This window comes from Phocoena sinus, chromosome 20, assembly GCF_008692025.1.
Source record: "Phocoena sinus isolate mPhoSin1 chromosome 20, mPhoSin1.pri, whole genome shotgun sequence".
Taxonomy (NCBI): domain Eukaryota; kingdom Metazoa; phylum Chordata; class Mammalia; order Artiodactyla; family Phocoenidae; genus Phocoena; species Phocoena sinus.
In genome coordinates this window covers 6,913,811-6,933,983 of record NC_045782.1, presented here as the reverse complement: position 1 = coordinate 6,933,983, position 20,173 = coordinate 6,913,811, and the positions used below count along the sequence as shown (strand labels likewise).

The 20,173-nt window shown below is 51.9% G+C and overlaps 1 protein-coding gene across 3 annotated transcripts in view; it reads right to left on the bottom strand.

The window, feature by feature from the left end:
* GAS7 (growth arrest specific 7) overlaps nucleotides 1-20,173 on the bottom strand; it is a 200,873-nt gene that overhangs the window by 129,236 nt on the left and 51,464 nt on the right. The gene's annotated exons all lie outside the window — the stretch shown is intronic.

Genomic DNA, 20,173 nt, shown 5'->3' with positions numbered 1-20,173 from the left:
TCCGCTGGGCAGGGGGGCTGCTGGGGCTTCACCCAGAGCGGAGATCCCCCATCTCACTGTCAAGAGGCAACCGCACCAGCTACAACTTAGTAAGACTAAAGGCGGGAAAGGGATGTGCTGCTTCAAAAGCCAGAAAAAAGGAAGAATAAATTACTGAGCCAGCCTGACTGCGGCTCCGTTAGGGGTACCAGGGAGGTGGGTTGGGGTCAGAAGGATGATGGAGATGGGTCCAAGATCCCAGGCAGCTCGGCTGCTGGCATCCTTCCTGCCTCTAACAGTCTGGTACCCTGAGGCGACGAGGGTTCAGGAGAAGGGGACCAAGCGCGCCAACACGAAGCTCCTTGGCCTCTGGCCGACTCTCGTTAAACCAGCACAGGCCCGGCCGAGGGCGGCTCCACGCGGCCCTGATCACCGAGCATCTTTTTACAATGCTCAGCCCGGCGCACTGAATGGGCTCCAGGTAAATCCTCATCCAGCCCGGTGTCTCTAATAGGGAAGTAAATCACCCTTAATGGCCCAGGGCAGGCCGCCCCGTGTCCTGTTTCTGGGAGTGGTTGCTTCCCATGCTGGCAGCGGGGCGGGTGGGTGGGTGGGTGGGGGGAGTGCAGTGTGGGCACAAAACCCAGAGGAGGGAGGTCAAGTTCGGCAGGTCTGATTTCAGAGCGGGGAGAGGCTGGGAGGCTGGCGCGGAGGGGAGAGAATTAGTGAAAGTCCCCAAGCCACATTTCCCTGCTGCAGACCCCGAGAGCGCCAGATTGGATCCAGAGAAAACAGGAGCAGAAAAGATGAGATGACGTCTGGCTGAGGTCAGGGACCTCTCCAGTCCAATCTCCCGGCACGAGGTGGGGCGGAGTGGGGGGGCAAATCTGGCACAGAGAAATGTGTTTGCTAAAGGGTCCTCTGTGTCCTTAAGATAAAATAAGCCACCTGTTCAAGGGAAACGCCATTCCTACCCTAGAGCCAAAAGAAATTCCTCCAAAGGGTTCAGAGAAAGAAGACAGTTAAAAAAAAAAATTCTTAAAAGACCACGAGGGGCTTCCCTGGTGGCGCAGTGGTTGAGAGTCTGCCTGCTAATGCAGGGGACACCGGTTCGAGCCCTGGTTTGGGAGGATCCCACATGCCGCGGAGCAACTACGCCCGTGAGCCACAACTGCTGAGCCTGCGTATCTGGAGCCTGTGCTCCACATCAAGAGAGGCCGCGCTAGTGAGAGGCCCGCGCACCGCGATGAAGAGTGGCCCCCACTTGCCACAACTAGAGAAAGCCCTAGCACAGAAACAAAGACCCAACACAGCAAAAATAAATTAATTAATTAATAAACTCCTACCCCCAACATCTTCTTAAAAAAAAAAAAAATTAAAAAAAAAAAAAAAAAAAAAAGACCATGAGTTTCATAGGGCTGTTCATTTTAACCCTTGGTTTGAACCAGGTCCTTAAAAAGCAATCCCTGGGTATCAATTTCCCAGCTATAGCTTCCACCACCCAGGTGTCAGTGAAGACCTGGGAAAAGGGCAGGTATAGTGTAAACAACCCCTGATGTTCGTAACAGGGAACGAACAGATAGTGTTAGAAGTTAACAAATTCCGAAACAACACGTAAGCATTTTATTTAAAATTGTGGAAGTAGCTGCCACGAGGACTAAAAATCCAATGCGACTGGAAAGGAGAGGCGTGGGTGTGAGTGTGTTGCTTTGCACTCTGGGCCTTCCAGTACTATTTGATTTTTGTTTTTAACCGCATGTATGCTATTACTTTTGCTCCAAATAAAAACAAAGGCTTTGAAGTGTACAGCATGGAAAATGAGGAAAGAACGCATACCAGAACGCAAGGCCAGCGAGAGTGTGCTGTAACGGGGATAACTTTGAGTTTGCTCAGATTTATACACGAAAGCAGCGACCTCCCTGGCGGTCCAGTGGTTAAGACTCTGCGCTTCCACTGCAGGGGGCGCGGGTTCGATCCCTGGGTGGGCAACTAAGATTCCCGCAGGCTGCGTGGCCAAAAAAAACACTTATACACAAAAGTAAATCTCCCGCAAACTTCAGAATTATTAGGAACAGCTCTGTGCACCTCACCTCCCATCCGGGAGAGACACAAGCACATCACACAACTGCATCAGAGGACCGCTCCTCCTAACAGTCCCATAAAATCCTGATGCGGGCCACGAGGCAGGCTTCCAACACCTGACTCTTCCGCTTTCATAGAAATTCGATTTGCCTAAGAACGTTAAGTCCTCCCTCCTGCTCCATTACGCCAGCTCTGTGTTTTCTTGGCTTTCAGAGCCAGCGGGGTGGGGAGAAATCCAGGTGTGCTGACACAAAGACACCCACCTTCTCCAGACGCAGGAACATCTTCACAAATATCGGTGATTTATCCTTGGGCAAGAAATCGCTGACTTGCGGAGTCTGGCAGCTACTTACTGTCCTCGGTTTTTGGAGGAGGATGCCCGCGTGTGAAGTGAGACAGGTCTGAAGTCTTAAAACTATGAGGCGGCAACCTCAGAACCTGCTTCTCCAGAGTTCCGACCCAGTACTCTCTCCACTATATCACGTCTTTTCGGACCCTTCGACACGTTGACTAGCTATCTGAAATGGGGTTCTGCTGTCAAACGGAGATTAGCCCGAGCCTTCTCAGAGGCCTGAAGTGATGATGTAACATCCTGAATCCAAGCCTACACACCGTCTTCCTTCCCCACCTCTACTTTCGGCCACGGCTCACCCCAGCCACCTCTCTCAGCCAACGGCTCTCCTGGTTTTTAACTGGGGCCACCACCTCCCACTCATTCTCTACCCAGCAGTCACAATGATTTGTCTTAAAAACCCATCAAAGATCACGTCACAATAGATAATCCACAGAGACTGAGAGTAGATGGGTGATTGCCCTTGGCTGGGGGAGCGGGGCCTGGGAGGTAACGGGCAGTGACTGCCCGATGGGCATGAGGTCTCCTTCAGGAGTGACGAAAATGTTTTGCAACTAGACAGAGGCGGCGGTCACACAATACTGCAAACACACTAAAATATCAGTGAATCATAGTTTAAAATGGTTAATTTTAGGTTAGGTGAATTTTATCTCCATCTTTAAAAAAAACAAAAATCATGGCATGCCTCCAATCAAATCTCTCCAGTGGATGCCCACCTTCCTCAGAGTGAAAGCCCCTCCTCTCTCTATTCCAGACCCAATGGAGGAGCCCCTGTGCGTCAACTCTTCCTTCCCCTGGGACACACACTCCTGAGACACCCACAGGCTTGCTGCCTTATTTTATTTGGGTCTCTGTTCAAATATTAGCGACCAGCGACTCTTCCTGTTGACCTCATAGAAAATAGCAACTCCTGTTACCCTCTGCTCTGAGAGGAAAACAGAACCTCATTAGCGCGATATTATGTCATATTTGTTTTCTATTGTCTGATTTCCCCAGAAGAATCCAAGCAGTGTCGGCAGGGACTGTGTTATAAATGCCCAGCACTTAGAACAAGGTCTAAAGTGCAAAAGGTGCTCAAAAAAAGAGCTGAATGAATGAATGAACGTTCATTTGTTCCAGGTTCAAAGTTCATTGACCAGGGATCACTTTTCCCCCCAAGGGGCATCTTGACAGGTTGACTTTGACAAATGCTCACTGTATTAGTCTCTAGCAGCTGCTGTAACAAATAACCACAAACCTGGCAGCTTAAACCAACACCCATTTTTTTCCTCTTACAATTCTGGAGGCCAGAAGTCTGAAATCAGTTGCACTGTGTCAAAACCAAGGTGTCAGCAGGGCTGCACTCACCCTGCAGGTCCTAGGGGGCTTCGTTCCTCGACTCTTCCAGACTCCCGGGTGGCTGCAGGCATTCCTTGGCTTGTGGCCACATCACTCTAATCTCTGCCTCTGCAGAGAAGTGCGAACACGTCCTTCACCCATGGACTAAGGGATGGGCGTGTGGGCTCATCAAACCAGCTTGCAAATGTGGGACAACTCTGGGCTGCCTCTCCCCTTCCAGGGTATGGATGACAGCCCAGAACAGCAGCCGTGAAACCAAGGAGAACACAGCCCACGGACCGCAGGCTGCTAATCACTAACGGAAGACAGTGTGCCCAAGATCAGCCTCTCGCGGCCCTTCCTCTGCATCCTTGTGGACCACTCCCAGATCCCCACTCGGGTTCTGACTCATGTGACAAACCACATTCTGCTTCAGAGACACAGGCCACTGACACCTCAAATCCAACATGTCCAAAACCGAATTCCATTCCCCACTCCATCCCTGCCATATATATATACATATATATGTATATATATGTGTATATATATATATATATATAAAATCAAAGAAGATTATATGAGGGACAGAGTGTGGCCCTGGGCGTGGAGGTGAGCGATGGGTCCCGTGTCCCCCACTTCCTCTCACTTCTCCAGGACCTTCCCTGAGCCGTTTCCAAAATCACGCTTGTGAAATAAGCCTGCTGGATCAGACGATCTATCTCAGAGGCCCCTTCCAACATCGCAGCCTGTGAGTCAGCGGGAAAAAGCAGAGGGAGCTGGGGACCCGCCCGTCCAGCCCTCCCCCTCCGCCACACCCCTGTTTACCAAACAGCGCCTGCTCTACCAGCCCCTGCAAAGTCAGGATGCATTCCTGCGGAGCTCCAGGAAAGGCGATGCAGAAAGCCCTGCTAGGTTTCCACCACACACGCTGAAGTGGGCAGCCTGAGCAGGTGGGCACTTTATATTAAATCTCTCTGGCCGGTGAAAAGTTTAAACCGGGTCACAGTGTCAAGTGACCTGAGAGAGGCGTCTTTCCACTGCCCTGGGGTGGATTAGGTAGAGGCAGCCAGCTTTCCCCATGTGGGTGCTGGACGTGAGTAACGAATTCCAGCATTTCGTAATTTCTCCTCCAACATATTTTTCCCTCAGTTTTCTTGCTCAGGTGGCCAAGTCGGGTGGTCAGACAGGAGCTGACTCCTCTAACACCCTGCAAGCCTGCCCTATGAGATACACCTGATACAACAGGGGAGCGAACCGTCCCAGGCAGTTACAACAGCGCCATCATGCCTACATACACGACACCTGGTCTTGAAAAGAAAGCTGTCTTCATGACTTTGGCAAGATTAGTCACCCTGGATGCACTACCTAAGGGTGACCAGTCCACGTGGTGGCCTCTGCCAGATCCTTCTCCCAGAGCTATTCTCTTGCAAACCAAGCATAGCTCAAATCTGACAGCGTGAACAGACTCACGATCAGACTCCATTTCATACCAGAAGGCATATCATGGGGACGGGGACAGGCCAGGACGTTTCTCTTCTCTCCTTCTTAGTAATCCAGCGCCTTATCACCTTCACAGGAGACCAGGAAAGACAGAAGAAAAGAGGTGGCTGGGGTCCAACTATTCCTCTCCTTGTCAGGAGTTCTGAAGGCTCAGAAGGAGGAAATGGAAACTTGAGGTTAAAAGAAGACTTGGGGGGAATAACTCACGTTTAACAGATGATGAAAGGAGTGGTTTATATGATTCCTGGCAGCCTTGCCCTTTGGTGATTAATTTCATTCTATTTCTAGCCCTGCAACCGGCAACCTTGTCTCCTATAAACAGAGGAGCAAAATCTTGCCGCTGGACTTCTCAAAAGAACGGTCTCTGCCTGCCTGCCTGGCACCTCACCAGCGTGTTCTCTTCTTAATGCCCTCACGCGGGCATGGACAGTTAAAATCTCGCAGTTAAAACGGGGATCACCATAACTCAGCGCCTTTTCCCAGACCTCATTCCCCCAAGCTCCTTGAGATTTTTTCCCTTGATGTCGGTGACACTAACCATTCGGTCCTCTCTCTGCCTGAGAGCTGGACCTGTTCCCTCAAATCCCATCCAGGCTCACATCAAGGATTCCATCACTGCCACATCTCGTCAGTTACCATTTGGGGGTAGATTTCCATTCTCCACCCTCTGGAACCAACTGACCTTGATCCTCCTCTGGGTACCACTCTTGTCCCTTCCTCAGTCTGTGTGGTTAGCATGACCCCACCTCTCAACTACGTCATCCCAGGCTCCACAGGAAAGCTGCCCAGTGATTTTCCTTTTTTCTCTTGGAGTTACTGAGAGTTTCTAGAATCTTTCTGAAGACGTGACTAAGCTAGAAAATGACGCCGACACAGAGGAAAGTAAAGCCAAGAGATGGAGAGTTTTGATGAGACTGCCTTCATCTCTTCTACTAGTTATTTACTGCTGCGTACCAAGTTAGTCCAAAGCTCAGGGTCTTCAAACAACAAATGTGTGGTCTCAGTTCCTGCAGGGCAGTGATCTGGGTACAGTTTACCCAGACTTTGAGCCTCACCCAGGCTTTCTCACAAGGCTGCAACCCAGGGCTGTGGTCATCTCAAGGTTCAGCTGGAAGAGAATCCCCTTCCAAGTTCATTCATGTGGGTGGTGTTTGCAGACCTGGGGTCCTTGCTGGCTGTCTAGGTTTTAGTTCCTTGCCACATGCAGAGATCCTTTAGTTCCTGACTTCCATCATGACTCCTGTTATGAGTTTTGGCAACTGGATGATAGGTTTCATCTTTTAAGTTGGGCTCTCAGTTTTTGAACTGTTTTTCTCCTCTGCTCTCGTTCATGACCAGGCTGTATGGCTCAAGGGACCCAACCATTTGAATGCCTTTGTCGAAATTTTTTAAGGAGCCTGGGACTAGCAGGGATTGGTAGAAGCTTTGAGCAACACCCTCTACATACCCAAATGTGTCCCTCCTCCCACCCATGAAGCACATACATGAGGTAGACCAGATGCACCCAGGAGCTCTGAACTGTGTGCCAATACAGTCATCCCAGGACCCTCTGAAGATTCCAGAACAGCCTGGTGAGCAGACTGCTCCTGCTGGCTGACGTGGAATTTCTCTGGTGGAACTATGTAAGACTAGGTGACTAGAATAGCCTTGGCATGCTGATTTGGGGTGACTCAAGTTGTTTATATAGACGGGGCCCACACATCCTAAGGGCAATGGTGCCACCACCCCACTTTGGCCACCTACTCCCATGGTCATCCCCTTGACCTGGTATTTTAAATCAATGCTTCTCAAGCCTGGATGAACGCTAGAATCACCAGGGGAGCTTTTAAAACGTAGGGTGCCTGGGATCTACCCCCACACAGGTTAATTCAGAATCTCAATCAAAATCAAAATATCCAGGCTCTGGTGGGCTTTTTTGTTTGCTTTTTTTTTTTTTTTGCGGTACGCGGGCCTCTCACTGTTGTGGCCTCTCCCCTTGCGGAGTACAGGCTCCGGAGGCACAGGCTCAGCGGCCATGGCTCACGGGCCCAGCCGCCCCGCGGCATGTGGGATCCTCCCGGACCGGGGCACGAACCCGTGTCCCCTGGATCGGCAGGCGGACTCTCAACCACTGCGCCACCAGGGAAGCCCTGGTGTTTTGTTTTTAAGTCCTCCAGATAATTCTAACATTGAGAAGACCCACTTTAAATAATGGTCACAAATCTCAAACTGGTTCTCAACTCTTGCTGCTCTGCCTTAAAAGTAAATTCAATGAGCAAACAATTTAGGCATCTCCTGGACACATAAGAAATTGTCTTCTTAAGCTTCCCACTGCAGAAGTGCTATGCAGCCGCTTCCCACTGCAGAAGTGCTATGCAGCCGCTTCCCACTGCAGAAGTGCTATGCAGCCTTGCTACTCAAAGTGGGATCCAACGCCAGGAGCATCACCACCACCCGGAAGCAGGTTAGAAATGCAGAGGCTGCATTTTAACAAATCCCCAGGTGATTCATTTGCACATTGGTGTTCGAGAAGCACAGTTCAAGCCATCTAGCAACCCTACCACGGTTACGCAATGATTTGTTTTCCATCTTCAAAACAACTATTTCACTCTTTCTCATGAAAGACAAGAGCAATCTGACAGCAACTGCTCATCAACCCAGTGCCCAGATTCCATCCTACCCACGTCAGTACCCATGTTCTTAGCCTGCCCTCCCATTACAGTGGCTGAAAGGCCCTCCTCCTGTCAAAGGCAACCTACCTGCTTTCTACCTGTCAGCATAGAACACCTGGCTTTAAAAAAAAAAAAAGGATAAACAACAAGGTCCTGTTGTATGGCACAAGAAACTATATTCAATACCCTGTGATAAACCATAATGGAAAAGAATGTGTATATATATATAGCCGAACCACTTTGCTGTACAGCAGAAATTAACACAACGTTGTAAATCAACTATCCTTCAATCAAATAAAATTTAAAATACATAAAATTTTTTAAAAAGAGAGATAAATCTATCCTTTGATCCCACTCCTCCGGGCCCTGCCTATTCCTCTGCTTCTCATCACAGCGAATATTTTCACCAAAAGACTTACTTATAGTCATGACCCCTGCTTTCTGACCTCTGATGGTCTCCAGCCCAACTCTGCTGAGCCTGATCTCCAGTATCACTAATGACCTTCATGCTGTTACCAAATCCAAGGGCACCTTGGACTCTTCTAGGCCAGTCCTTGGCCAGGCAGCAGCATTCAGCGTTCCCTCCTTCCGGAAACTGTGACTTCTCATGGCTTCCATGGCATCTCACGTTTTCTCAGGTAGTTGCCTGTCTGGATCTTCCCCTAGGCTCAATCTTAAATGTTCCGGCAATCTCCTGCCCCTACCCTTCTTTCCTATCTGCTTATTCTCTGTAGTGGCCCGACCCTTCCTGTCCCATAGCTTTATACACCCTCTATTTCCTGATGACCCTAAATGCACTTCTCTAGCCCTGACCTTTCCCCATGTCCACCTGGCTACTTGCCAGCACTCCACCGATGCTCAGGAGGAATCTCTAACAGATCCAGAACAGAGCCCATCTTCCTCGCTTCCCCGCCAAAAAAAGCAAAACCAAAGCTGTTCTCCATGCCTCATTTTAGCAAATGGCACCCTGATCCACCCTGTTGCTTAAGCCCCAAATCTAGGATCGTCAGCTTCTCCACCTTCCCAATCCAGCCCCTCTCAACTCCTGTCAGTCTGCCTCCAAAGCTCATCCAGAATCCACCCACACTTCTCTGTTTCCACTGCTGCCACCCTGTTCCCAAGGCACCACCACCACTCCCGATATCATTATCACGGCCTTCGAATTGGTCTACGACTTCCCCTCTTCATCCCCTACAATCCATTCTCAACATGGTAGCCAGAGCGAACTTGCAAAACATTAATCAGGTTATATCACCTTCTAATTAAAAGCATCCAAAACATTAATAAGGTTATATCACCTTCTAATTAAAAGCATCTAATTAAAAGCATTCCTTCACAAAGGTGAAGGAATGAAGTTCGCAATCCCTTATTGTACTCCTCTTTGAGAAAAGGAATCCGGACGATTTAGCCTAATTCACAAAGCAATAAAGTCTGCCTCCTATTTACCCGATCCTTCATCATCTTATACCACTTCCCTTCCAGCCACACCAACTTTCTTGCTCTGTGCCATTCAACGCGGCGTGGACCACAGCCGTATCTTGCTCTTTAAGGTTAGATTTAAATTAATGACAACTAAAATGTGAAACTCGGTTCCCAAGTCTTACCAGGCCCCTTTCAAGTGCTGAGTTGTCACACGGGGTTGCTGGCCACGTGACAAGTGTAGATATAGAACATTTCCATCACTACAGAAAAGCTTGGACAGCTCTGTTTGAGCTGTTCCTTGGATGGGGAAAGTCTGGTCCTGCCTTATGGCGTTGGCATTCACTGTTACCTCTGCGCGAAGTGCCCTTCCCCCAGCGATTCATTCCCACGGCTGGGTCCAGACATCGGCTTCAATGGGAGGTTCCCCCACAAGCACCGATCTAAAGAAGCCACCGTTTCGTTACTCCCAAGCACACATGAACCCATTTAATTCTGCACAGCATTTACCACTGGCTAATGCTCTTCTTGTTTATTTGGGTTTGTCTGTTTGTTGCTCAACTCCACAGGCCTCCTCACGCCAGAGCAAACTTCCAAGATCAGGGACCTTGTCCGTCTGGCTCACAGCATTCCAGCGCCCGACACACCTGCCCAATTAGTATTAACTGATCGTTAGGCCCATGCCGTTCATATTTCCTTCAAAATCACCTTTTCTCCACCTTCCCTGCCACCGCCCAGCCTGGGCCTTCATGCAGGCCACCCCGACGGTACTACACACAGAATCCTGCCTCTGCCCTGCCTCGAGCCTGCAAACACCTGCAGGTGAATGTTAGTTCTCCTCCTGTCAAATCAATTCCCCGTCCCTGTCCATGCTGGCTCCAAACGGCCTCCGTGTCCCCAAAGGTGGCAATGCGCTTGTTCCTACCTCGGCGCTGCTGTCAAGTCTCCCCCTCTGCCTGGAGCACCCTCCCCGTTTCTCGGTGAGGCTGCACCTTCTCCTGTCTCCCAGGTGTGGCCCAGGTGGGCGTGCTCTGCAGACACTGGCCCCTCCTCCAGCCTCCTCCAGCACTTCCTATCTGCAGCCCGGCTTTGGCACTCACACACGCACAGAGGACAAGACGTTCCACCTTCCACGTACACACACACAGATCATCCCCGAGATGACTCCTGAGAGCAATGCTTCTCAAGCTTTACTGAGGGGCAGAGTCACCTGGAGAGTTCATAAAGGGCACACAGGTCAAGGCTTATGGGAGCAGGATAAGATCGGGCCTCTGTCCTCTTCCCACATTCCCTGGGTGACTCAGAGACCCACCAAAATATAAGCTGCACTGCTTTTTTTTTTTAGTTTAGTTTATTGAAGTATAGTTGATTTGCAGTGTTGTGTTAATTTCTGCCATACAGCAAAGTGATTCAGTTATACATATATAAACATCCTGTTTCATATTCTTTTTCCAGTATGGTTTATCACAGGATATTGAATATAGTTCCCTGTGCTGTACAGTAGGACCTTGTTGTTTGTCCATTCTATATATAATAGTTTGCATCTGCGAATCCCCAAACTCCCCCTCCATCCCTCCCTCGTCCCTCTCCCCTTTGGCAACCACAAGTCTGTTCTCTACGTCTATGCATCTGTTTCCGTTTCATAGATAGGTTCATTTGTGTCCTATTTTAGATTCCACATATAAATGATATCATATGGTATTTGTCTTTCTTTTCCTGACTTACTTCACTTAGTATGATAATTGCTAGGTCCATCCATGTTGCTGCAAATGGCATGATTTCATTCTTTTTCATGGCTGAGTAATATTCCATTGTGTATATGTACCACATCTTCTTTATCCATTCATCTGTCGATGGGCATTTAGGTTTCCATGTCTTGGCTACTGTAAATAGTGAGCTACACTGATTTACAACATCAGATCTTCAACAGGAATGGTTCAAGCCTTGTCCATTTCCACCAATCGGGAACACCTGGGAAGGGCCCGACTTGGTTAATGACCTTCTCTGACACAAACTTGTTCTCCTTCAAGTATTGAAAGCTACCCCCTGGGGCAGGCTGAAAAATGGCCCCTCCAAATGTAGCCACATCTTAATCCCTGCAGCCTACAACTGTCACCTTATATGGCAAAAAGGGACTTGCCAGGTGTAATTAAACTAAGGATTTGGGGATGAGAAGGTTTTGCTGGATTATCTGGACGGGCCCTAACTATAATCACAAGGGTCCTTATAAGAAAGAGACAAGGTCAAAGAGGGAAGAAAAGCCAATGTGAAGCCAGAAACGGGGAGAAAAGATAACAGGATGTGCAGCCATGAGCCACGGAAGGAGCTTTTACAAGATGCAAAAGGAAAGAAGATCCCCAGATCCCCCAGAAGGAGCCAGCCCTGGGACACTGACTTTAACCTCGTGACTCATCTCAGACTTCAGACCTTCAGATCTACGGAAGGGGGATGCATTTTTAAGCTACTATGTTGGTGGCAATAGGAAACTAATTCACTTCCTTTTCTGTAAGCATCCTGATTTTCTACTTAACTCATTATTGAAAGATACAAAAAGCTCCATTCAGACAGGGCTGGCTTGCTTCGTTCATCTCTGTGTCCACAAGGCCTAGCTCAGGGTCTGCCATGCACATCCTCAAGGAAGGCCGATATTCCAAGTTGGAATTTGGGAACCTTCCCCGATGCGCCTGGCAGCCTAACCCCATTGGTGTTTCCAATAAGGGAAATACATGAAGTTCAGAAATAGGTCACCAAGCTTGAACATCTTGGGGAAGAACTGCTGTTGTATTCTGAGACTCGAGGAAACCTAGGCAGATACACTCTTCTTCTTAGACTCTTATTCTCCTCCTGAAAAGTGTGTGGCTTAGAGCTGTGCTGTCCAATATGGTAGCCACTAGGCACATATAAGGATTTAAATATAAATAACAATTCAAATGAAGACCCAGCCTCAGTCACACGAGCCACAACTCAAGCGCTCACTAGCCACATGTTAGTGGCTACGGTATTGGATGGCACAAACAGAGACCATTTCCACCATCGCAGAAAGTTCTACTGGGCTATGCTGTCTGACGGCATCTCTCCAAACACGCTTGGCTCCGGCTCCAGACCCCGAACTAGAAAACCTAAGGGGGAGAGAGATGCAGCCACCACACCCCATTCTACCCTGGAATTCACTCTTGAGTGTGTGTCCTAAGGTGCACAGCTTGGAGTGGTGTCCAGAGATCTTCATCCGAGTCTGATTCTTTGTTGAAAAGACTCTTATTGTTGGAAAGTGAGAAGGAGAAGTAGCAGCTGCAGGAAACTGCAAACGAGAGATCAGACCCATGCAGGGGTGAGGTGGGGAGGATGGAGATTAGAGAGGGAAGAAGCAGGGGAAAGTAAGGGGAGCAGCACGTAGGAAATGGACTCTAGTGATGTGATCACGAGCAGAAAATTCAAATGTCGAAAAGGAGGCCTCCCTGGAGATCTGAAAGCACGTAAAGGAACAGCCAGCCTGCAGAGGGGCTGGACCACTGCTCAGAGAAGGGTCTGCAGGACAGACCTTCATCTGCCATGGATACCCTGGTATCCACTCACCATCCCCATAGGGCAGCAACAGTGTCGGGGGAGACATGGGGAGAGGAAATCAACTGAATGCAAAAACACAGAACTTTTCCAAACAGAAAATTAAAAACTGGAAAGTGGGGGGCTTCCCTGGTGGTGCCGCGGCTAAGAATCCACCTGCCAATGCAGGGGACACGGATTTGAGCCCTGGTCCGGGAAGATCCCACATGAGGCGGAGCAACGAAGCCCGTGCACCACAACTACTGAGCCTGCGCTCTAGAGGCCGCGAGCCACAACTACTGACGCCCACGTGCCTAGAGCCCGTGCTCCGCAACAAGAGAAGCCACCGCAATGAGAAGCCCACGCGCCGCAACGAAGAGTAGCCCCCGCTCGCCGCAACTAGAAAAAGCCCGTGCGCAGCAACGAAGACCCAACTCAGCCGAAAAATAAAGAAATGAATAAATAAATTTATATTAAAAAAAACCTGGAAAGTGCACAGTGCTGCCAAGGCTGTGGGTAGATGGGCAGGCGCGGATGTAGCTGGTGGAAGGATAAATAGATCTGCCTTGCTGGAGGCGGTCTGGCACTTTCTATCAAATTTACAAACACACTCTTTGCTCCAGGCTTTCAACTTCAAGAACGGATCCTGCCCTGACACTCCCCCGTGTGCAGAACGATGGACACACAGGGTATCCACAGAGGGTAGAGGTAACAGGAAAAGATGAGAAGCAACCTAGACGCCCATCCGTGAAATGAGTCAGGAAGGTATTAAAAAAAAACGAGGACACTCCTTCTATTGACTAAACGCCACGATATACTGTTACAGGGTGTAAAAGGCAGCGGCAGCAGCAAGGTGAAGAAGGGAGAGGAAGCCAGCACAGGTGTGAAGGGAAATAAAGGCACACGTACAGTTGTAAATATCTGCACCATTTCCTCTATACCCACAAGAAACTGGTAACTTGCTCACCTCTGGGGAAGGGAATTAAGAGGCAGAGGACAAAGGGTGGGAGGCAGGCCAACGTTCACTCTCTATTTTTTAGTGCCTAATAAATGACAGAATTCATCTATATATGACCTATTCGGTAAGAGTAAAATTAACAAAGATACGCTTCTGGATATGTACCCTCGACAAAGAGTTTAAAACTTACTGCATGAACACCCTTCTGCATGGATGCTACAACCTCAGTGGGAAGACAGCACCTGCCAGGTGAGTGGGCCCAGGGGACCAGCTGCACAGCAGCCCCGAGCCCCCGGGTGCCACAGGTGCCTCTGTCCCCTCGCCCGGTAGCAGGTGTCACCTCCCCTGTGGTCCCGGGCCTCCGAGGAGGAGTTCCCAAAGCCCTGGCCCTCAGCAAAGCCGGGCTGTGTTCCAGCCTTGGAAATGATCAGGAATAGCCCTGCTCTTGCCTAAAGCCCAGCTTCTGGGTTCATTTCCGACCGGGGTGCCACCCCGCCCCAGGGCGCCCACTGCCCAGGCAGTGATACCCCGTCAGGCTCTCACAGTAGGGGAGCAAATGCAAGCGAGTTGCATGGCTGCGTCTGATATCAGGTCTGTGTCCAATTAGCCACGCCTGCAACACCACCATAGCAACGAAGGTAATATTATTGTTCCACGAAGAGAAAATGAAACACACACACACACACACACACACACACACACACAGATGTGTTGCCCAACAGCCTCCAAAGCCACAGACGTAACACTTCTCCACGCCCTACAACTTGTGCCTCTCACTTCCCCGAGACGATGCAGCTTCTCTGACGGGAAGTCACAGGCTCGGGCAATGACCTCTTCACACCCTCCACGCCGTGTGCCCTTCACAGGGTTGCACTCCTCCCTCTGCCCTCTTCCTGCTGGAGACAGAACGGCCTCCAGGTGAAGCTCCAAGCTGCCCTCGGCTGGCTGGCTGGCTGCTTTCTCCAGGCCAGACCCAAGCTGGGCACTGGAGTTTTGGTGGCTGCAGGCATGAACCACACACCAATCTTGAGACACAAATGTGGAAAGCATTAACCCAAATGGAAAGACATAAATCAGGAGCGGAGCTATGGCACGGAGGAAAACAGCTCTGCTCGGAGAGCCCGGGCCGTTGCAGCAGAGCAGCGTTGAGTCACCCTCCAGCAGAGGGAGGGGAGCCCCGGTGGGACTGGTGGGTGGATGAGGCCGGGGTGGGGGGGAGCAGTGCAAAAGCACAGCTGTAAGTTCATCACCAACCACACTTCATCAGCAGCCTGGGGAGAGGGGGGCCAAATGTCACCTCCCCTCCCCAACTCAGGAAGTGTTTCAAAATGTGTCCTCTCCGGAGAAGACAGCAGCAAGGAGTCTTCCTAACAGCCAACCAGTCACCCTTTACAGCCTGCAGCTGTGTCCCGGGGAAGCCAATCCCAGGCCCTCTTGGAGGAAGGTCTGCCTTATCCTTCTTTGCTTCTCCCTGGCCATGAGCCATGCTGTTTTCGGGTCCTCAAGTCTAGGTGCCCATCGTGGGCACACAACGCTTGCTCTACCTGCTTGCCCATCACTACCGTTTCATATCTTTTCTTCCTTTCCTTCTTCCAAACACCCCATACTCCACACAAGCTGCTGGGGACAAGACAAACCTATCAGCTTCCCCATCCCTGCTCCCTGGGGAGAACCTCCCAGCTTCCTGTGAGACACTGCCTCACCCACCAACTCCTCTGCCAAGACTGATTCCCAACCTTCAAGTTCTAAGCACCTGCTCCGGGGCGAGGCCCTGCTGTCCCTGGGTGTGGCAGTGGGGGAGGAGGAGGTCCAAAGAGATAATGCAGCTGGAGAGCAGAGCAGGAGGAGGTCTGAGCCCTGGGGGCTCTAGAAACTACCATGGCAATGCCCTAGCTTTCAGCAGGACCCTCCCCATCTCCAGGCCATCTTCGTCTTGCTCTGAGAGGTTGCATTTAGAGATCAATGGGGTCCCTTAGACTCTGACAACGCTACGTAATGTAGTGGAACTTACACCCCACCCCACCCCCGTGAGTACAGACACACAACAGCCTGAGAGACGGGTAAACGATCCAGTTTTGTTGGAAGGGGACAAGCGATGGAGAAAAAGAGCAGAGCAGTGTAAAGGGGTGGGCATGACAAGGAGAGCAAGAGAGTCAGAAGAGATCAAAGAGTGGGTTAGTTTCTGGCGGCTCTGTACCAAATTATCACGAACTACGAAGCTTAAAGTCACAACACAAATGTATTGTCTTCCAGTTCTGGAGTCCGAAGTCTAAAAAGGGGTCTCACTGGGCTACAGTCAAGGTATTAGCAGGGCTGGTTCCTTCGAGAGGCCCTGGAAGAGAATCCGCTTCCCTGCCTCGTTCAGCTCCTTGAGGCTGCCCGCAAGTCCCTGGCTCGTGGCCCCCTCCTCACATCCTCAACCTCTTGCTTTTGCTGTCACATCTACTCCTGACCTGACCCTCCTGCCTCCCTCTTATCAGGACTCTCTGTCCGTACACTGGACCCACCTGAATAATCCAAAATCACCTCATCTCAAGAGCCTTAATTTAATCACACCTGCAAAATGCTATTTGCCTCATAAGGTAACATCCACAGGCTGTGTGGCTTAGGACATGGACATCTCTGGGGGACCATTACTCAGCCCGCCAAAGGGATTAGCCACGTGGGCTGCCAAGGCCCTAAGGAGGAAGCATGCCTGGAACACCCGCAGGAACGCCAGAGAGGCCGGTGTGCAGCAGAGGGATGAGTGAGGTGCAGGGAAGGAGAGGCCCCCAAGGTCAGGGAGGTCACGGGCCCGACCATGTCGCACCTTGTCAGCTGCGGTGAGGGCTTCTTCGGCTTTTACTCTGCCATCATGGGGGCCCATCAGGATGTTCTGAGGAGCAGTGTGATACGATCGGACTTGTTATTTGAAAAGAACAGACTGGGGTCTGGCAGAGCCGTCAGGAGGCAACTGCACTAGTTCAAGGGCACAGGGCTGGTGGCTGTGGCTCGGAGCAAGATGACAGCAGTGGGGGTGGTGACGAGTGGTTGGATTTTTAAAAAAATCAATTTGGAAGGAGAAGCCCACACGTTTACCTGACACACTGAACATGGGACGTGAGAGAAAAGGCGGTGGGGGGGGGGGGTGTCAAGGTTTTTGGCCACAGCAGCTGGAGGGACGGACTTCCCATTTACTGAGCTGGCCAGGCTGCAGGTGGCGTGATGCTCGGACAGGTTGAACAGCAATGCCAACTGGATATGGGTCAGGAGGTCAAGGGCAAAACTGAGCAAAGACTGGAAATGGACTTGCCGACCACAGCTAAAGGCTCTCACTGTGGCAGGCATGGGGGCGGCGGGGGCGCTGCCAGGGGTCTGGGCTGGGTCCAACCACCAGGTTGAGAACTGGTGTCTGGACTTGACCCTGAGAGTAATGGGACGCGCCTGGGCCCCACGGCAGCCCGGGGTGTGGGAGTCAGCCAGGATGACCCGGATTAATTCTGTGGGTCGGGTACCAGTTGCAAGACAAGAAGGCAGAGGCTGAGTCAGCAGGGATTGCGTCTCAGCCCGCGATCGCTCAATCCGGCGTTTTTCTACTTCTCACAGTCCAGAGGGTGGGAATCCCAGTTGTGGGGAAGGTCGGGGAAGCGGGGCGGGATTCAGGAATGGGGTCAAACGCCAGGCTCCAGGATCCTTGGCTGTGGACAGCTCACCTCACTACCCAGTCGGTCTCCGCCTGGCCCTCAAGGGCACTCACTGTCCTGCCCATGAGTCCCGGAAAGCCTTCCTGAGTCCAAGCTGCTGGACGGTATCAGCGTGGTCCTACCTGAGGGGCCTAGTAAATCAGAAGGACAAAGCAGGTCAAGGGCAGGTGGCCAGACTGTGGGGCACCTCCCAGGGGACAACGTGCTGAAACATCTATTGCAAGCTGGATTCCCAAGGCCCAACGGCACAAGCCAAGCCCTTTCTGGGCACTTTCATCCATCCATCCATTCATTCATCCGACAAATACTTAGTGAGGACCTGCCCAGGGTCAGGCACTGCTTCTAGACATTTGGGGCACGGCAGTGATCAAATAAAAGGGGAAAAAACCCCTGCGTTTGTGGAGCATTGATTTCAGCAAGGGGGTAAGGGGAGCACACAATAAAAACAATAAATAAGTAAAGTATAAAGAGTATTAGAAGGTGATGGAGAAAAAAAAAAATAGAAAAAGGGGAACCAGGAGGTCAGGGTAGACTGGGAGGGTGGGCAGCAATTTTAAATAGTTTGAAATGTTACAACTGCTTCCAAGTCACAGCGGACAATCTTTCTCGCTCTTCAGCCCCTTCCTTCCCTCCTTCCCTCCCTTCAACAGTCACTGGGTGCTCACCCTAGGGCAGCCCCACGTGCTCCCCGCTCTCATGAAGATGTTTTATTTTACAATTTATTACATTTTATTATACATTTTATTCAAGGAGACAGAAGTTAAGACAGCTAGTCCTTCCAGAAGGGTGACAAACGAGCAGAAACTCACCATCTCCCAGGATTCCTGCAAGCACGCCCATCACAATGCGGGACCCTCCCAAGAGTGTCTGATTCTTGGTCCAAGTCCCCAGCCCACTTCCTCCCTCCTACTTCATGTCCCCATCACCACCATGACCTGGATTAGTAGAAAGCACAACTCAGTGGTCTCTCTGGAAGCTGCCCACAGACTGTCCTTACACCTGGCCCAGTCACCATCCCAAAGCATCGACTGGTTTTAGGGCCTCTGGATGAACTTGTCTGTTCCACGTTTCAGACTCAACATCTTCTCAAGGAGCACCAGCCCCCCCCCAATACCCCCCAAGGGGGCCCTGCCGGCCCTGCCCTCCCCTCCGCTCTGAGCACCAGCCCCCCCCAATGCCCCCCAAGGGGGCCCTGCCGGCCCTGCCCTCCCCTCTGCTCTGAGCACCAACCCCCCCAATACCCCCCAAGGGGGCCCTGCCGGCCCTGCCCTCCCCTCCGCTCTGAGCACCAGCCCCCCCCCAATACCCCCCAAGGGGGCCCTGCCAGCCCTGCCCTCCCCTCCGCTCTGAGCACCAGCCCCCCCCAATACCCCCCAAGGGGGCCCTGCCGGCCCTGCCCTCCCCTCCGCTCTGAGCACCAGCCCCCCCCAATACCCCCCAAGGGGGCCCTGCCAGCCCTGCCCTCCCCTCCGCTCTGAGCACCAACCCCCCCCAATACCCCCCAAGGGGGCCCTGCCAGCCCTGTCCTCCCCTCCGCTCTGAGCACCAACCCCCCCCAATACCCAAGGGGGCCCTGCCAGCCCTGCCCTCCCCTCCGCTCTGAGCACCAGCCCCCCCAATACCCCCCAAGGGGGCCCTGCCGGCCCTGCCCTCCCCTCCGCTCTGAGCACCAACCCCCCCCAATACCCCCCAAGGGGGCCCTGCCAGCCCTGCCCTCCCCTCCGCTCTGAGCACCAGCCCCCCCAATACCCCCCAAGGGGGCCCTGCCAGCCCCGCCCCCCCTCCGCTCTGAGCACCAGCCGCCCCCCCCAATACCCCCCAAGGGGACCCTGCCAGCCCTGCCCTCCCCTCCGCTCTGAGCACCTCCGTCGGGCAGGTTCTGATTCCTCTCGCCCGGCTATGCTCACTCCCGGGGCCACGGCGGCCAGGGAGTAGAGGATGACAGAGGAGGATGTCACATGTGGGCTGTCTGGGGGCAAAAGGCGTTTGGCAGCTCACGCCTCTGACCACAACGTGCAACTCTCTTATCAGTGGCGCTAACCACTGGGGAACTACAAGCGAGCTGAGTACAAAGGCTCTTCCTGTTTGGAGGGAAGTCAAGGCTGGCCCCTGAGGCACATCCCTGACAGTCTTTTGGCGTCTGGACCCTCCCTCTCCTCCCACTCTGCATCCAGCTGTGAGCCAGCTGGACCAGTGCTGGCCCCAGGCCCGGGTGGACGACACAGCCACCAATGGGGAGAAGCAGCCACCAGGAGCTGGCCTAGCCACTGTCTCGCTCCCTCTGCCCTGCCACAGACCCTCCAGTCTTATTTCCCTCTAAAACTGGGGGGCCCTGGAGAAGATGGGGCACCATCACTTTTCCTTCCTGCCGTGTTACTGAGTCTCCCCTAAATGGTTCAGCTAGACCAGGACTCAATCCGCAGACCACCATGATGGCGCTCAGCAGAGATGCTCTGAGCTCTCCACACCTCACAGCTGCACAGAGCTTCGGGGGCTCCACGGCCCTCTGTGGGAGGCCGGTACAGAATCGGTACAGCAACCAGTGGGTCAGATCACGGGCTCTGGAAAGAGATGGTCTGGGTACAAACCCTGTCGCTGACTGGGTGACCCTGAAGAAATGATTTCACTTCTCTGTGACTCAGTTTCCCCATAGGTAAAATGGGCCTGGTAGTACTCATAGGTTTGTTGCAAG